The sequence below is a fragment of the Hemitrygon akajei genome, chromosome 22, assembly GCF_048418815.1.
Source record: "Hemitrygon akajei chromosome 22, sHemAka1.3, whole genome shotgun sequence".
NCBI classification, from domain to species: domain Eukaryota; kingdom Metazoa; phylum Chordata; class Chondrichthyes; order Myliobatiformes; family Dasyatidae; genus Hemitrygon; species Hemitrygon akajei.
In genome coordinates, this window is record NC_133145.1 from 19,476,061 (window position 1) to 19,493,084 (window position 17,024).

Genomic DNA, 17,024 nt, shown 5'->3' on the forward strand with positions numbered 1-17,024 from the left:
AAAAATTTTGTTTTGCATGGCATCCATGCAGATCATTTGAAGACGTAAGCAGATTGAGGTACTACAAAGAGAAAAGCAGTAACAGATCAGAATATAGTGTTGAGTCACAAAGAACGTGCAGCACAAGTAGGCAAAGTGCAAGTGATAGATTGCGAGATCAAGAGTTCATCCTTATTGTAGTACGGGATATTTCCTACAGTATTTTAGCAGTAGATCATAAGCATAAGCCATACCAAGTCCAGGTAGGATGTATTCGCACAAGGGAGGCTGGTGTAAAAGGTTAAATTGCTTGGTATTCAGGATTCAGCATTGGCCTAACTGGGGAAGACTAAGTGTGGTAGTAGCTGGTTGTTGCTCTGAATGGAGGCCGGTGACCAGTGAAGTGCCCCAAGAATTGCTGCTGGGTCTGTTGCTGTTTATCATCTATAGTAATGACTTAGATGATGATGTGGTAAACTAGATCAGCTAATTTGTAGATGGCACCAAGATTGAGAGTGTATTTTATAGTGAGGAAGGCTATCAAAATTTGCTTTTGGAAAAATAGGCTGAAAAATGGCAGATGGAATTTAATGCAGAGAAGTGTGAGGTGTTGAACTTCAACAGAACCAACTAGGGAAGGATTTACAGAATTAATGGTAGGGCACTGAGATGTGTAATGGAGCAAAGAGATCTAGGAATTCAGATGCAAATTCCTTGCAAGTGGCATCACCACTAGACAGGGATGACCTGCATAAATCAGAGATTGAGTACAGAATTTAGCATGATAAGTAAAAGTGATATAAGATATTGAGTATAAGAGTTGGAATGTTATGGTGAGGTTGTATAAGGCATTGGTAAGGCCGAATTTGGAGTATTGTGTGCAGTTTTGGTCACTGAATTACAGGAAGGATATTAATAAGGTTGCAAGAGTGCAGAGAAGGTTTACAAGGATGTTGCCGGGACTTGAGAAACTGAGTTACAGAGAAAGGTTGAATAGGTTAGGACTTTATTCCCTAGACCATAGAAGAATGAGGGGAGATTTGATAGAGGTATATAAAATTATGATGGGTATAGAAAGAGTGAATGCAAGCAGGCTTTTTCCACTGAGGTTAGTGGAGAAAAAAACCAGAGGACATGGGTTAAGGGTGAAGGGAGAAAAGTTTAAAGGGAACATTAGGGGGGTTTCTTCACATAGAGAGTGGTGGGAGTACAGAATGAGCTGCCAGATGAAGTGGTAAATGCGGGCTCACTTTTAACATTTAAGGAAAACTTGGACAGGTACATGGATGAGAGGTGTATGGAGGGATATGGTCCAGGTGCAGGTCAGTGGGACTAGGCAGAAAAATGATTTGGCACAGCCAAGAAGGGCCAAAGGCCTGTTTTTGTGCTGTAATGTTCTATGGTTCTATATTGGTGAGGCTGAATTTGCTGTTCTGGTCAAATGCCTACAGGAAAGATATCAATAAGCTGGGAAGAGTATACCGAGAGAATTTACAAGGATGTTGCCAGGACTGGAGGACGTGACTTATAGGGAAAGGTTGAATAGGTTAGGACTTTATTCCCTAGAGCATAGGAGAATGAATAGGGATCTCACAGAGGTACACAAAATTATGAAGGGTATAGATAGGGGGGTATACACATGTAGGCTTTTCCCCTTGAAGTTAGATGTGCCTGCAAGTAGAGGTCACAGATTTAAGATGAAAGGTGAAACATTGAAGGGAAACTTCTTCACTCACAGAATAACGTGAGTGCAGAGCAAGCTGTGAGTGCAAGTGGTGGATGTGGGTTGACATTTATGGGAAATCTGGATTTAGATTCAGGTTATTTATGACATGTATATTGAAACATATAGTGAACTGCATCATTTGCGTTACCAAACAACACAACCTCGGGGCAGACCACAAGTATCGCCAAATATTCTGACCCCAAACTCCAGGCTCAAACTCCGGGTGCTCTGATTCATTGGGCCACTTGCCTCCTGCTGACAAGGCCATCTGATCCCAGGACATGCCGACCTAGGGCACCTGACATCCATGGATGTCCCTCGTCACCTGACCTCTGAGCACTGAGTGATGGAGTGGAGACCTGGGCTCAGGATGTCCTTCGCTACTTGTCCACGTCACTTGACTTCGAGCATGCAGTAGAGGCCTGACCTCTAACCCCTCCACATCCATGTCCCTAAACCCTATTCTGACGTCTAACTCCCCCCCACATCGCTGTCCTGAATCCCTCATCTGACCCCTAACTCCCTGATCTGTCCCCAAAACCATCCCTACAAACTGAGAAGACAACAAATACCGCAGCTTGGCACCATCTTGACCGGAGAGGAAGATGGATAACAGGGGTAACGAGATTACAATCTGGGTCCAGGTAGGTGGCACTTGACAAAATAACAATCTGGCACAGACTAGATGGGCCAAAAGGCCAGTGTCTGTGTCGTAGTCTCTGATTTTAAGCTGTAGTTATGTTTAATTAAGCTTTATCATTATTTTTCTGAGCTATTACTATGAAGTATAATCTAAATGGACAGAGCAGAGATTAATATAAATCTATCAGTTGGATGTTTCATAGATTAGCAGACGTAAATCCTGACAATGCTGATGTCAGGTTATTGTCAGAGAAACCATTGAGTTCTGGTTTATATATTTCAGAATGTTAAGAGAAAGAATGATGACTGTATGTAAACATCGCTTTATCTAAAACCTTTCCATCTCATTACTGCTTTATTTTTGAAATCTTGGCATATCACGAGAATAAATATCTAGATGGCTCATCTAACAGATCAATTAATGTCTAAACAGGAAGAAAGAATAACTTAAATATTTAATTGGTCTTTCTCTGAGTTATATTTACACAGCAGTGTTTAAAAGACATTCAGATGTTTAATGGATAGAAAAGATTTAGTAGAATATGGGTCATATATAGACAAACAGGATGAGATTGGATTATTTGAACACCAGCCCAGATGGACCGATAAGACAGGGTGTTGGACCGGAGGTGATGATCATGCCAATTCCGCTCGCTCTGGGTACTATGCGGTTTGTGGCAATTTGCACCTCTGTGTGATAAACTGAGAATGAGACTTTGGGCCTACTCTGACTGCCCTGGGCTCTGGGTCTGTGGACTCAATCAGGTTCTGAATGCTGTTGTTTGCTTTTATTGTTTGCACAATTTGTGTTTTTTCCCTTTCTCTCTGCGCATTGGGTGTTGGTCTTTTTTATAAATTGAGTTCTTTTGGGTTTCAACAGGAACATGTAATGTCAAAGAAATGTATACAATATACATCCTGGAATTCTTTTTCTTCGCAAACATCCATGAAAACAGAGGAGTGCCCCAGAGAATGAATGACAGTGAAACTTTAGAATCCCGCAGCTCACCCCTCCCACACACAAGCAAAGCAACGATTCCCCCCCCACCCTATCAGCACAAAAGCATCAGCACCCATCACCGAGCACTCAAGCGTGCAGCAAAGCATCGATAAAGACGCAGACTTTCAGCACCCCAAAGACTACTCATTCACCTGGTAATTCGACATACCACAGGCTCTCTCTCTCCCCCTAATAACGGAAAAAGAGATGACCCTGTTTCACAACAAGAGGGGAGATAGAACAAATAATTCACTGATTTATGGTGTTAAAAGTGTATTGTGTCGCTTTTTTCGAGCTCTGTGTCCGAAGAGCTTAGGTCTCTGGACACACAGCCCATGGCAGCTAGCCCACTGCTTCTGATTGTTCGTGTTTTCCCAGGATGCCTCGGGGCAGCACTTGCCTTGAATCAGCCCATCTCTAGTCATGAAAATCCGGCACCCCGAAGGTGTGCTTGCCTTCCAGCCTGTGTCCTTGGGATACCAAACAAGCAGCCGGTCATGAGGCCCTGAGAGCGGGTCCCATTCCCGCAAAGAACCCAGGTCAGAGTGTAACTCCAAGTCAGAGTCTTCAAAAGAACCTTGAAAGGGGAAAAAAGAGTTATCAAAGATAGAAATAGAGCTGTTTCCGAAGATGCATGCAAGGGAGTTGCTGTTTAGTGCCATCATGACTATGCTCTGCCCTCTGCCCTTTCTTGCTTTGTGGCTGCCTGTAAACAGATGAATCAAGTTCGTATAATTTATACATACTTTGACAATAAATGTACTTTGGACTTTGAGATATCTTAGTTGGCATGGACAAGTTGGGCCAGAGGCCTTGTTCCATTCTGTATAATTCCACCTGAAAATCAGATCAAAGTGGAAAATAGCTTCAAACACTTTAGCAAAGGTACCTTCCCTAACACAGGGCTCTATACCTTAAAATCTCAGTGGGTAAATCCTTGCATTCATCTTGGGACACTCTCCACTCAACATTTAGCTTCCTGATAGGAAGACTACGAGCTGGAAATCACATTAAGCTTCTAAGCTAGTGATGTAGTCAAATGGAAGAAATCTTATCAAATAGGAGAAGTCTTACAGAAAATGGAAAATCAATTATTTGGAACTTTTCTTTTAGACCAGCACTCATTTGTTAACACTCAACCCCAAGCAAGTTATCAAGGTTAAAAAAGAACATGAAACACCCTTCAGAAGTATGATCTAGGATTAACAGTACCATATATTGTTGATCCTCGATCATGTACACCAAATGCAAAGCTATGTTTGCACCAAAGGGTTTTTCTTCAATTCTTTTCTCCTTTACCTAAATTAAATATATTCAGGTTTCCTAGTAACTACAGTGTGTCTGAGACATGGATTGATTCTGTTTGGTGGATTCTCAACCAGAGAACCTACTTGAACCGGCATTCCAAGCCGACCTCCCATCCAATAACTTATCAGGACTGTGTCCACTTACCCAGACATTCACAGGGAATGCAACAAGAACACTGATCCATTACTCCACTTTAATTGACAAGACACAACTTTGGATCATAACTGAACAAGGAATCAAAATGTCACATTATAGGAATGACAATGAAATTGTCTGAAATAAAAACTGTCCTATGATAACCCAATGTTATAAAGAAGATTAACAGTAAAAGATGGAATAATGTTCACCTCTGAATACCACATTTGCTTTCTACCAATCACTATCATTGCATGAATGATTATCAGTGAAGTAGATTTATAGATAATATTTCAAAACTTTTTTGTGCTTATGTTGTCAGTTTTTCAGTCACACTAAATAATACCTGTCTACAAAATAGCCAAGTATTGTTTCTTCAGTCTGGATGACTTAGTTCCATCTTCACATAACATCTGGAGTAACCGCTTTGATCTATATATGGTTTCACTAAATTAAGCAGCACAAGTACTTTTTTCCCCACTTACCTTTTATTGATTTGAATATCAGACCATATCTTAATTTAATAAATTATTGAACATAGGTTGTGGAATTAGTGTTTGAAGTTTAGCATAAGTCTGATGAAGCAGCTCACTGAAATACAACTAGAGACGATCACCTGTGTTATAACTGCTTGTGAATTAACAATTGTTAATAATCTTTCATCTTAGCTGAGTAGCCCAGTAGCCAGATTTGGCAGGAACCTGTTATAGTAATTGACAAATCCTAAAAAGGGCTGCAACTATAACATATCCTTTGGTCTTGGGGCAGGCAGCACTGCTTGAATTTTTTCAGCACACTTGTGTAAATCTTGTGCGTGAATGGTGTGATCACAGTAGGTGATGCTTATAGTGTCATGCTCTGAGCCCATCATCTTCTAATCTTTTTAACTCTGTCTTAAGATATTTGAGACATTCCTTGTCATTCTTACTTATAACAATAATGTCTTGCAGGTAACCTGGTCCATAGTTTTCTGCCACAGTGAAGCTGTATTTGTTGCTACAAAAATATGCATATTGGAGTGATAAAGCACTTTGGGAGTGTTTAGGGTGAGAAACACTTTGGACTCTTCGTCCATTCCATCTGTAAGTAGGGTTCAGCTAAGTCCACTTTGCTGAACTTTTTCCCTTTAGTTAGAGGAATTACTTTAGATAAATATCATGCTTTAAATCATTGCAAAGGAGCATGTTAAATATCCAATGATCCATGTACCCTTATTGATCCATAAACTATATTTTAAAATGAATTATGAGAGATGATTATATTTTGCATAAGTTTACGAGTTATTTCCCTAGCAGTGTCAAATAGCTGAAGTATTTGAAGAAAGGCAGAGTATTTCAGTTTCTCTACTCTGCATCAAAAAAAAATTCAGTTAAATTAAGTGAATAGTGAGACAGATTGTGTGGAGTAAAAGGGACTGGCATGGAGGAATTGGGCTGAATGGTCTTCTTTGTTGTACTTTAGCAGTACTTCTTCATGTATCTCTGTGTCAGTGAAGCCTATATTAATCATACAAAACTTCCCATGAATCCCTGGAAGTTTGTCATCGTTGCTGTAAATGTGAATTAAGAGAACGAAAAACTAGTATCATTGTAGAAGTTATGGTTACTTGAGAATGAATTGACATGTATTTATCAATCTTTTTGACTAAGTGTTCAAATGGACACAGTTACAACACACACAACTTGAAGTATAATTTTCCTGCAAAAAGTACCACTTTTCATTTATAATGTTTATATACTTCCCAATAAAAATATACTCACTTGTAGTTTATTCTGTTCAGGTCCATCAGTTGTATATGGATGAGATTTATCCAAATGTGGACTATTAAACTACGGTGACCTTTTGGTTTCCTGGCAACATGAAAAGAACATTAGCATGGAACAGCACAGAGCAGACAATCAATTGATGCTAATGGGCTGTACAGAGTGCCCTCACTCTGCTTTTTTTGGCCAATTGTAAAGTTAAGATTGATCTTCACATAATTTGATGGATGTTTTTAACTAGTTGAATGGGAGGAGTTTAGTTTAACATAAGTGATAGCCCCAGAACCTCATCAGAAACTTCAATGTCAATTATACCTCACTGAATATTATCCTCCCTTGAAAGAACTCTCCTTTTCTCAAATATGTACTTATAGTAAGGAAAATAGATGTTTTATTTCTTTCATTCTACTGCCCAGTAATACATTTCGCCTTTTTTTTAGTGAAACAAGCCATAAACTTCCTTCTGCGTAAGCTAATAAAGATTCTACAGTAATTGGTGATGGCTTCCTCTGGAAGGCAATGTCAATGGGAGTCCATTTTGTTTGACCGCTCACATTAGTGATTCAGTCAGGCAGAAAGAACTCTTGTCAGTCTCTCTCCTTAGCACATGTGTCTTGCTTTCTGACAGGCTGTCATGGCTAATAGATCACCTCCAGCTCTATTTGCCTAATTGGAGCAGTCCATGCATGCCTCTACTTATTAGGTGGTATTGATCTCCCACACCATTGGCTGTCAATGTAAAGCTATCACATCTCAATGTCATTTGGCCAACAATTCATTGGAAGTTAATGTCAGAAAAGAGTACTGAAATTTTTAACTGAAATCAGTATTGTATGGAAATTACTGGACTGAGTCAACATATGTTTATTATCCAACAGGATCACAACAGGCAGGACTTGTGTTGTCTGTTCCATTGCAGAATTGTTTAAATTTCAATACTTACTTGTGGATTTCCGGGGCAATACACATTGTGAACATGGGTTTATTGAAAGCAAGATTATCAAACCATTTAATGCAGTTGATTGGAAATTCACATTGCATTTTTATCCTTGGCAGAAAGAAATCAACCAGTGTAGAGATTTAGTGAACTTTAGTATAAGTTTTCAATGCTAACCACCATCCCCCCCCAAAATTGCGTATACTTAGGAGGTTATACAGAAATCCATTCTCACCTGGTAATGCAAAACACTTGGGATGCATTTCCAGGCAAAGGCATTTAGCATAAAGTAATTGAATAAACCAGAGGCTCTATCTTGTGTTCTGTAGATTATAGGGGTTGTAGCATTATGTTGTATTAGATGTAGAGTAAGTGATCTATCACAGGAGAATGCTTCATACCTTCTCAAATATAATAATAGGCATCTATTCCAAAACAATGATATACCTGGATTTCTAGTCGTTCATAATTTCAAAAATGCATTAAGGCTATTGAAGTGCAGTATTCTTGAAGTGGAATCACTACTGTTTGAAGGGAATGTGATAACCAATTTCCAAAGCCCCACAAACAGCCATATGCTAATTCATGACAAGTCAATTTAGTGATGTTAATTGAGGTTAAATACTGGCCAGAGCAGAGGGGTGAATTCCTCTATGCTTCTTTGAAAAGGTGCATTGCACACACCTGAGATAATTAAACTGGGTTTAGATTTAAACAAAAAAGACAAAGGACTGTCACATACTTACTTCGGGTCGGAATTGCCAATGGGTGAGTCCATCTCCTGTGTCTGTTTTCACTGAGGATCAAGTCTCAGGAAGGCTCAGCTATTCAATCTCACTTTTATTTTATCTTCATTTACTATTGTTACTTTAAAAAATATTTACCTTATTCTTTCAGTGAAGCCAATTTGAAGTGTTTATGCAAGAGCTTATTGATCAGCAGAGTCATTTAAGAAGAATTCAGAGGCTTTTGACAGCAGCCATCTGCCACAAAAACAAATAATCAAATGATAAAGTGTTCTGAGGGTCATTCCCTGAGGTGGACCTTGGGCCACGTGGAGTGGCTGTGGTGACCAGGGTTTGGGTTTGCCTGGAACCACAGAACTATAAATAGTAAGTGCAGCAGTGGAGGGAAGTGAGTGGAGGTCACTTCCATCTGCCTCGTCACCTCCAACAGCGCAGCACTCCAACTATCTGCTTTGATTTTGTGCTCCATCTATCCAGAGAGATTCAAACTTATGATCTAATGCTTAGAGTGGGGGCACCCCCAACAGAATTGAGCTCTAAAATCGACAAAGAAACAAGTTACTGGTTAACTTGTGTTGGAGTAACATTGGTTAAAAACCCACAGACAGCTGTTTGCTCCCCTTTGTATAATCCCATGGGTCCTATATCATCCATCTGAGAAGACAGACAGAACTATCCATTTACATTCATCCATTGCATTAACCCCTGACCCTCAGTGCAGTGCTGGCCTTTTTAACTTATATCCAACCTCAAAAAAATACAGTGTACAGATTGAATCGGTCCAGAGGCAAACAAGTCATTGGTCAAGTCAAGCCTATAATGATATATAATATATAGCTGCTGATTGAAAAGCGAGGAGGAGCCTGAGGCAGGACAGTAGATGCAATTTATAAATTGATCATTTCCACTTTCAGAGTGCATTACTGCTTTGTAGATAGCTTGAAATCTTCTAGTTCATTACACTTATTAATGCCAAGCCTGACCTGGTGCTCAAAGCTTACTTGCTCATTCAGACTCTGATATCCTGTAAAGTGTTTGACATGATTGGCCTTTAATCACAGGTTTAACAAATCTGTGTGTTGAATAAACTGTTTCTAATTTATTTTTCATAAACAACAATCCTCATGGCAGTTATGAAAACAGAATGAATAGGCAGTTATCATTTCCCAATGCTTTTCTGCCTTTCTGATGTGCGTACTACATAATAAACTTTCCTTTAAAGATTTAAAGAGGTGCTAAAAGAGTATTGGTCAGGTCCAGTTCTGAATTGGATAAAAATACTCAGCTTTGAGAGATCTATTCAATAGATATAATAGGGATTGATCGATACTAGGGATGGGGTTTAATTCCTTAATTCTTTTTTATCTGTGACATCACCAGATTTATTTCTAGCAGAGACTGATTTTTTTTACTGACTCATTGAGATTAACTTTTAAAAAAAGCTGAGATCTTCAAATCCGTCCTTTTGTTATTAGGAGAGGGAGATAGCAGAATTAAATAGACCTCATCATTAAATGCACTGTATGAAAATAGAAGTAAATCTATTCTCTTTTATTTTGAATTACAATGCATTTATGTTGTAAATAGCATGCATGATGGAATTGTCCAGCTGGTGAAAACTGGGCAGTGGGAGTTTCTGTAGATAGGGAATAGTGGTAGTCAAACTAGGCAGCTAGTAAAAGACTATTAGATGGGTTGGAAGAGGGTTGTTAGAAGGTGGGGTGGAAGGAACTGTGATTGAGGGTTAGATTTGAACATTCTATTATCATCAAAGACTTCTGTGCTACAACAACCTCTGTGCAGAAAAGCATTAGGAAAAGATAACTGCCTATCTATCTTGTTTTCATACCTACCATGAGGATTGCTGTTTATGAAAAATAAATTCCAGCAAGTTAGGAACAGTTTATAAAACACACAGATCTGTTAAACCTGGGATTAAAGACCAATCCTGTTACACCATTTATAGAATATCAAAGTTTGAATGAGCAGGAGGGCTTTGAGCACCAGGCCAGGCTCTTGGTGGCCATTTCTGTAATGATCAGCACTCCTTGTTCTAGGCCGTTTCATGTATGTAGTATTTATGTTGAGAATCTGTTACTACCTTGGAGAGCAAGAGAGGAAGTTGTGTTGATAGGTGCCCTGTAGGGTGCTAGTTAATGTATCAACTGTTATTGAACAGCTGGCAGTGAAATTTGCAAGTGGTGATGTGTGTACGGATTGCAGGAGTTGTCATTGATAGAGGTTATTGTTAGACAGGTTGTTTAACATGTAGCAGTTATTGAACGCAGAAATGCCATTGTTTAGAGATGGGATTTTGACAATTTGTTTACTAATGTTGACCTTACAGATAAGGTCAATATTGTTATCTTTGGCATAAAATTCAGCTCCAAGGTGTCATCCTTCTGCTGTGAACCTCTTTAACTAACTGTTGCCAAATGACATTTTCAACACACCTGCAGTGCTTTCTTGTTATCCAATTTCTCTACACTTTTTTGTTTGGCTAAAAAAGTCTGAAATAGCACGAACATCGGGATATTTGTTCTTGTCCTTCCTCTGCCTTTCCAAAGGAGTCGATGACCTCTAGCAGTAGTTGCTGGAAATGAGCACTGTCGATTAAATGGTGCAGACTTGTTTCAATCAATAGCTTTTGGGTACAGCTGGGACTGCAAATTCCCAAAATTCCACTCTGACCTTTACACCACTGTGTTAAACTGTGCAGTTGAAGATGTCTATTGCTGTCATTCTCTATATATATGTTAGGACTCAAATTTGGTGTGAATTTGGCACAGGTTATTCACACAAAATGATTCAAATGCATTTTTCAATGCAATCAAACCTCTTCCTTTCCTTTTCAGGTCAGTAATGCTTACATTATAAACTATTTTAACATGCTTAAAATTAATGCCTCTATTTTATGTTTCTCAATATAAATTCAATGGGATGATCCCTACGAAGACTGGATTTGTGCTTATATAATCGCAATGATGAAGACCCCAAAGGAGCAATAGCTTTTCAAAGCTTTAGACTCAAATCTATATCCCCTTTATTTATAGCTGTAATCAAAATCTGTCATCTGAAGTTTAAGGTGCTTTATTAGGTCTTACTGGTGTTATAATGAGGCTCAGTTGCCAGGAGAATGCCATTATTTATTCCCAATCCGTTGCATTGTGAAGGAAGGGAAATATGGGGGACAGCCGACATTTGGTAGTTAGGGAAATGCAGATTGTCTTACCTTGGTCCACCGAGTAAATGCCATAAGTTGTAATATCAGGGAAATGCTAGAATGAGGCCATTTGGCCTGTTGTACTGACGCTGGCTCTTTAAAAGAGCAGTCATATTTTATACTGCATCACTGTTAGTTTGCAAAGGACACATGGAATGGTAGCATTGTGGATTGTGTAGAAGAGTGACAAAGGATATGGTGGGGTATGGATCAGTTACAAATATGGGAAGAGAAATGGCAGCTGAAGCTTAACTGGACAAGTAAGAGGTGCTGCACTTTGCGAGATCAGACGTAAGGAGGGAAGTACACAGTTAGTCGTGGCACTGAGTTTGAGTCAGGATGTTATGTTGCAGCTTTGTAAAACACTGGTTAGGCTGCATCTGAAGGATTGCATTCAATTCTAGTCACCTCATTATAGCAAGGATGTGGAGTCCTTGCAGAGATTTCAGAAGAGGTTTACTAGTGTGCTGTCTGAATCAGAGAGCATGTGCTGTAAGTAGAGGTTGGGCAAATTAGTGCTGTTGGCTCTAGAACAGTGGAGACTGAGTAGAGGTTTATTAGACCATGAGAGGTATAGATAGAGTAGACAGCCAGTATATTTTTCCAGGGTTGAAATGGCCTAAACTAGAGGGCATACTTTTAAACTGAGAAGAGGAAGATCCAAAGGAAATGTGCAGAGCAAGTTTTTTCTACACAGGAATACACTGGAGACAGGTCTGAGGGAGACATTTAAGACTTTCTGAGGTAAGCGCATGAATGTACAGTGGACGGAGGGTTATAGACCATGTGCAGGTAGAAAGAAATCGTTTAGTTAGGGGCACAACACTGTGGGCCAGAGGGCCTGTTCCTGTTCTGTACTGTTGGATGTTCTATGCTTGTGTAAGCTAACAGAGTTCTAGCAACTCTGTGTGAAAGCTCTGTAGGCCTGACCAGGAGAGGATGCTGAATTATATTCTCAGAGACAATTTAATGTATGTTTTCACCGAAGTTTTTCCTAGAGCTTGTGAACAGGTCTTTATCTATTATTCCCTGGACACAGCTGGGTTGTAGTTCTCCAATGAGTGAGATGTGCCAACTAGTGGAGTGGTGCTGCAGCAACAACCTGGCACTCAACGTCAGTAAGACAAAAGAGCTGATTGTGGACTTCAGGAAGGGTAAGACGAAGGAACACATACCAATCCTCATAGAGGGATCAGAAGTGATTTTTGATTGGAGAAAGGCTAACTTTGAGGAGATGCGCAGGGATTTAGAGAGAGTGGAATGGGTCAAGTTGTTTTATGGGAAGGATGTAATAGAGAAATGGAGGTCATTTAAGGGTGAAATTATGAGGGTACAGAATCTTTATGTTCCTGTTCGGTTGAAAGGAAAGATTAAAGGTTTGAAAGCGCCATGGTTTTCAAGGGATATTAGAAACTTGGTTCGAAAAAAGAGGGATGTCTACAATAGATATAGGCAGCATGGAGTAAAGGAATTGCTCGAGGAATATAAAGAATGTAAAAGGAAACTTAAGAAAGAGATTAGAAAAGCTAAAAGAAGTTACGAGTTTGGTTTGGCAAATAAGGTGGAAGTAAATCCGAAAGGCTTCTACAGTTATATTAAAAGCAAGAGGATAGTGAGGGATAAAATTGGTCCCTTAGAGAATCAGGGTGGTCAGCTATGTGTGGAGCCGAGGGAGATGGGAGAGATTTTGAACGATTTCTTCTCTTCGGTATTCACTAAGGAGAAGGATATCGAATGGTGTAAGGTGTGGGAAACAAGTAAGGAAGTTATGGAACCTATGACAATTAAAGAGGTGGAAGTACTGGCGCTTTTAAGAAATTTAAAAGTGGATAAATCTCCGGGTCCTGACCGGATATTCCCCAGGACCTTGAGGGAAGTTTGTGTAGAGATAGCAGGAGCTCTGACGGAGATCTTTCAGATGTCATTAGAAACAGGGATTGTGCCGGAGGATTGGCGTATTGCTCATGTGGTTCCATTGTTTAAAAAGGGTTCTAGAAGTAAGCCTGGCAATTATAGACCTGTCAGTTTGACATCAGTGGTGGGTAAATTAATGGAAAGTATTCTTAGAGATAGTATTTATAATTATCTGGATAGACAGGATCTGATTAGGAGTAGCCAGCATGGATTTGTGCGTGGAAGGTCATGTTTGACAAACCTTATTGAATTTTTTGAAGTAGTTACGAGGAATGTTGACGAGGGTAAGGCAGTGGATGTAGTCTATATGGACTTCAGCAAGGCCTTTGACAAAGTTCCACATGGAAGGTTAGCTAAGAAGGTTCAGTCGTTAGGTATTAGTGCTGGAGTAATAAAATGGATTCAACAGTGGCTAGATGGGAGATGCCAGAGAGTAGTGGTGGATAATTGTTTATCGGGATGGAGGCCGGTGACTAGCGGGGTGCCTCAGGGATCTGTTTTGGGCCCAATGTTGTTTGTAATATACATAAATGATCTGGATGATGGGGTGGTAAATTGGATTAGTAAGTATGCTGATGATACTAAGGTAGGAGGTGTTGTGGATAATGAGGTGGGTTTTCAAAGCTTGCAGGGAGATTTATGCCGGTTAGAAGAATGGGCTGAACGTTGGCAGATGGAGTTTAATGCTGAGAAGTGTGAGGTTCTACATTTTGGCAGGAATAATCCAAATAGAACATACAGGGTAAATGGTAGGGCATTGAGGAATGCAGTGGAACAGAGAGATCTAGGAATAACAGTGCATAGTTCCCTGAAGGTGGAGTCTCATGTAGATAGGGTGGTGAAGAAGGCTTTTGGAACGCTGGCCTTTATAAATCAGAGCATTGAGTACAGAAGTTGGGATGTAATGTTAAAATTGTACAAGGCATTGGTAAGGCCAAATTTGGAATATTGTGTACAGTTCTGGTCACCGAATTATAGGAAAGATATCAATAAATTAGAGAGAGTGCAGAGACGATTTACTAGGATGTTACCAGGGTTTCAGCACTTAAGTTACAGAGAAAGGTTGAACAAGTTAGGTCTCTATTCATTGGAGCGTAGAAGGTTGAGGGGGGATTTGATCGAGGTATTTAAAATGTTGAGAGGGATAGATAGAGTTGACGTGAATAGGCTGTTTCCATTGAGAGTAGGGGAGATTCAAACGAGAGGACATGATTTGAGAGTTAGGGGGCAAAAGTTTAAGGGAAACACGAGGGGGTATTTCTTTACTCAGAGAGTGATAGCTGTGTGGAATGAGCTTCCTGTAGAAGTAGTAGAGACCAGATCAGTTGTGTCATTTAAGGTAAAATTGGATAGGTATATGGATAGGAAAGGAGTGGAGGGTTATGGGCTGAGTGCGGGTAGGTGGGACTAGGTGAGATTAAGAGTTCGGCACGGACTAGGAGGGCCGGAATGGCCTGTTTCCGTGCTGTGATTGTTATATGGTTATAAGTGGAGAGAGTGAGCAGCTTCAAATTCCTGGGTGTCAAGATCTCTGAGGATCTAATGTGGTCCCAACATACTGATGTAGTTATAAGGAAGGCAAGACAGCGCTATACTTCTTAGGAGTTTGAAGAGGTTTGTCATGTCAACAAATACACTCAAAAACCTCTAACAATGTGTTATGGAATGCATTCTGGCAGGCTGCATCACTGTCTAGTATGGAGGGGCTACTGCATAGGACCGAAAGAAGCTACAGAAGGTTGTAAATCTAGTCAGCTCCATCTTGGGCACTAACCTACAAAGTATCCAGGACATCTTCTGGGAGCGGTGTCTCAGAAAGGCAGCATCCATTATTAAGGCCCTCCAGCACCCAGGGCATGCCCTTTTCTCACTGTTACCATCAGGTAGGAGGTACAGAAGCCTGAAAGCACACACTCAGCGATTCAGGAAAAGCTTCTTCTCCACTGCCATCCGATTCCTAAATGGACATTGAATCTTTGGACACTACCCCACTTTTTTAATATACAGTATTTCTGTTTTTGTACTTTTTAAAAAATCTATTCAACATATTATTGTTTATTATTACTATTTTATTTTATTATTTTTATTTTTTTCTCTTCTAGATTATGTATTGCATTGAACTGCTGCTGCTAGGTTAACAAAGTTACGTCACATGGTGGTGATAATAAACCTGATTCTGATTCTGCTATTTTTTGTTACGATTATATCTTGAGCCCAACATATTGGCCCAAGTCCAGCTCAAATGAGTCTTAGTACATCAATTTCTGTCGCTTTGTGAGTCACCTTTACCAAAACAGTGCAAGATTAAACTAAATTGTGAGGAACTGGTCATGTTGAGATTAATGATTAAGCAATGGATTGAATTGAGCTGGCTGTCGCCTCAGTTTGAAGAGACCATGAGGATCCAAGAAACAGAAGCAGGGGTTGGTCATTCAAGTTCAAGTTCAAAGTGCATTTATTATTGAAGTATGTATACTTTATACAGGCTTGAGTTTCACCTCCTTACAGGCAGCCACAAAACAAAGAAACCAAATAGAAGCCATTAAGACAAAAGAAGACCGTTGAACACCCAATGTGCTGAGAGATGAAAAAAGAACAAGCAAAGCAAATAGCATTCAGAACTGAAGTTCACAAAGGTGAGTTAGTTGCAGGCCATCAAGAGGATCTTGACTGATCATCTATTGTATGTCAACACCATTTCCCTGCACTATCCCCATATCTCTAATTCTCTTCATGTCCAGAAATCAATCAGTCTCTGCTTTGAATGAATTCAGTGCTGGAGCCTCCACCGTCCTGCCTCGACTGAACAAATTTCTTCTTATCTCAGTTGTAAATCCCACCCTCCCTTTATTCTGATACTATCACCCCTGATTTTACACTTCACCTCCTATATAAGAACTCTTTAAGTTTTAACATGACTTTCTCTCATTCTTCTAAGCATTAAAGGAGTGAAATTCCCACCTCTTACTCTACATCAACCCAATGTCAAAGTCAAAGCTTCAAAATTCCTGCTTATTGTCATATATACAAATACATGTATGCGCAAAGTGTAATGAAAAACTTATTTGCAGCAGTAGGCATATGACATCAGAAACACAAGACTAAAAATAAAAGCATAAACTAGTGATAAATTATACAATATTTCACAGGAAAGAACACAAAGAGAATTTTAAAAAGTCCATTGTAGTGATAGATATGCATTAATGAGGCAGCCATTACTCTCAATATTATTTATTCACTTACTGATTATATTTTGAACAATTTGTTTTCTTTTGTGCATTGTTGCTTGTCAGTCTTTGTGTATAGTTTTACATTGATTCTACTGTATTTATTCTACTGCAAATGCCTGAAATAAAACTAGGGCAGGGTTTCAGATGTCTGGATAATTGGGGAAGGTATGATCCGTAGAAAAGGAATAGGTTATACCTGAAGCCGAGGGGGACCAATATCCTTGTGGACAGGTTTCTGAGAGCTGTTGCGGAGGGTTTAAGTTAATTTGGCAGGGGGATGGGAGCTGGAGTAGTGGCCTGAGAATGGAGCAGTTGGTTTAAGACCACAAGACTATCAACTTCTGCTTTAAATATACCCACGAGCTTGGCCTCCATCATAGTATGTGGCAGAGCATTCCACAGATTCACTACGCTCGGTTGA